The 2,290-nt window shown below is 37.4% G+C and overlaps 1 protein-coding gene and 1 pseudogene across 1 annotated transcript in view; both read right to left on the bottom strand.

The window, feature by feature from the left end:
- Meikin (meiotic kinetochore factor) overlaps positions 1-2,290 on the bottom strand; it is a 179,373-nt gene that overhangs the window by 110,529 nt on the left and 66,554 nt on the right. The window lies entirely within an intron of this gene.
- On the bottom strand, positions 3-941 carry LOC105741930 (annotated as a pseudogene).

Here is a 2,290-nt window from a genome sequence, read left to right on the forward strand (position 1 = left end):
AAGGTAAAACGTGGTCCAAGTTCTTGAATTCCCACTTTCTTTTCACTCTTGAATATGTACCTATGAAATCTGAAGAAAATGTAATCCCTCTGATTGTGGAATGTGGCAACCTGTCTTCCAATAAATTGAGGATTATGGGGAAAAAGAGAAGCAAACATATGTCCAATTGAATGACCCAACCTTGTTGTAAAGTTTTTCAAAATTACTTCAGGTACATGTTCTGTTGGGTCCTTGTCCCTTCTCTTAATTTCTTTTAGAAGACGAACACTGCTCATTTTAAAATGGGCAGTTGGACCATTTGGCAAGTGACTCAAAATAAGTCCACTTGGTGTTTTACAATCTTCATTAACTACAATTAGATCGGTGAAATCTCTTGAGATACACTGTGGAATAATTTTTTTCAGAGCCAGTACTCTTCTATAATAAACATGTGAGTTGGGTATAACTGTTGAGAGCTGCTGGCAGAGTTTTACCGTTCTCCCATGGGGTATATCTGATGTTGTGATGAGAATCTTGGGAGAAGTTTCTCTGTTGAAGTAAGGAGCAAATTCATCTGTAGCTTCATCATGAGCAACCTCCTCATCATTAGGGTCTACTGTAGTCTCATCATAGACTCTTTGGTTGTCGATAGTCTTCAGAACTGGTTTTGGTGGAGCCTTATCACCAAGAGCTTCTCTCTCTTTTTTAAGTTTTTCTTAGCAGTCAACTTTTCCTATCGCTGCTGCTGTTTCCACCGCGTGAACATTAAGTGTCGCCGCTGCTTGTTCTTAATTTCCAAAATACTGAAACCTGCGGGTAAGTCAAGTCATTTTCGGGGGCTGGACCCCACCTTCCGTCGCGCCATCCCCAGCGACTGCAGCCTCTTGAGGGTCTGCTACAGTGGCTTTCCTTTTCAAGCCTTTCTTCCCGCTGCTGCCACTCTTTTCCCTGGCCTTTGCCATGTTGTCCGCTCCTACTTTGAGAATTCTAATTATATGAATATAAGTTTCTTGGTTTTGACACTGAACTATTATGACTGATGTGTAAATTCCTTCTTCATTTTTATTTTGGACAATTTTTATCATTACATTCATTTATGTTTGTAAATAATTTTCAATTTATCAAAAAATTAAAATAAAAAAATGTATTTAGTACAGGGGGAAAAAAAACAAGCAGTGTAGAAGGCTTACTTTTTCCCCAAAGCCTCTCCAACATTTGTTGTTGGCTGATTTCTTTATGACAGCCATTCTTTCTGGGGTGAGATGATACCTCAGTGAAAAAATTTGCATTTCATGGATGGCTAGTGATGTGGAACATTTTTTCATATATTTATTCGCTTCTTTAATTTCATCCTCTGAGAAGTGGGTGTTCATCTCAGATGCCCATTTCTCAGCTGGGTCTTTAAATTTTGGAGCACTAATGTTTTTTAGTTTTTTTTTTTGTTTGTTTGTTTGTTTGTTTTTTTAGTTCTTTATAAATTCTAGAGAGCAGACCTTTGTTTGAGTGCTTATCAGTGAATTTTTTTTCCAAACTTGTGGATTGTACTTTCACTTTGTTGTTAATTTCCTTTGATGTTCAAAAACTTCTTAATAAGAGGAGGTCCCAGTTGTTAATTCTTTCAAATATTACCCATGCGATTTTTGTTCATGAACTCTGCCTACCCCTGTATCTTCAAGATTTCCTCCTACTTTCTCTTCCAGGGGATTTAATGTTTCTGTTTAATGTTTAGATCTTTAATCCATTTTGACTTTAGCTTAGTGCATAGTGAAAGATCTGGGTCATGTTTTAGTTTTCGGTATGTAGAGAGCCAGTTTTTCCAGCACCATTTGTTAAAGAGGCTATCTTTCTTCCAGTAAGCATATCTGGCCCCTTTGCCAAAGATTAGGTGGCTGAGTGTGTTCATACAGCTCTCTTCATCTTCTAATCTATTCCATTGATCCTCAGGTCTATTTTGTTGCCAGTACCATGCTGATTTTATCACAGTAGCTTTGTAGTATAATTTCAAGTCAAGAATTGTAATACCTCCTGCCTTGTCTTTGTTGCCCAGGATTGCCTTTGCTATTCTAGGTCTTTTCTGGTTCCAAATCAATTTTAGGAACGATTTCTCTAGGTCTGGGAGGTATATGGGTGGTAGTTTGATATGAATTGCATTAAATCTGTATCACAATTTTGGGAGTATGGCCATCTTCACAATGTTGGTTCTTCCTATCCAGGAGCATGGGATATCTTTCCATTTTCTTAAATCGTCTATGATCACTTTTTTGAGAATACTGCAATTTTCCTTGAAAAGATCTTTGACTTCTTTAGTTAG

This window comes from Octodon degus, unplaced genomic scaffold (assembly GCF_000260255.1).
Source record: "Octodon degus isolate 3935 unplaced genomic scaffold, OctDeg1.0 scaffold00029, whole genome shotgun sequence".
NCBI lineage: Eukaryota > Metazoa > Chordata > Mammalia > Rodentia > Octodontidae > Octodon > Octodon degus.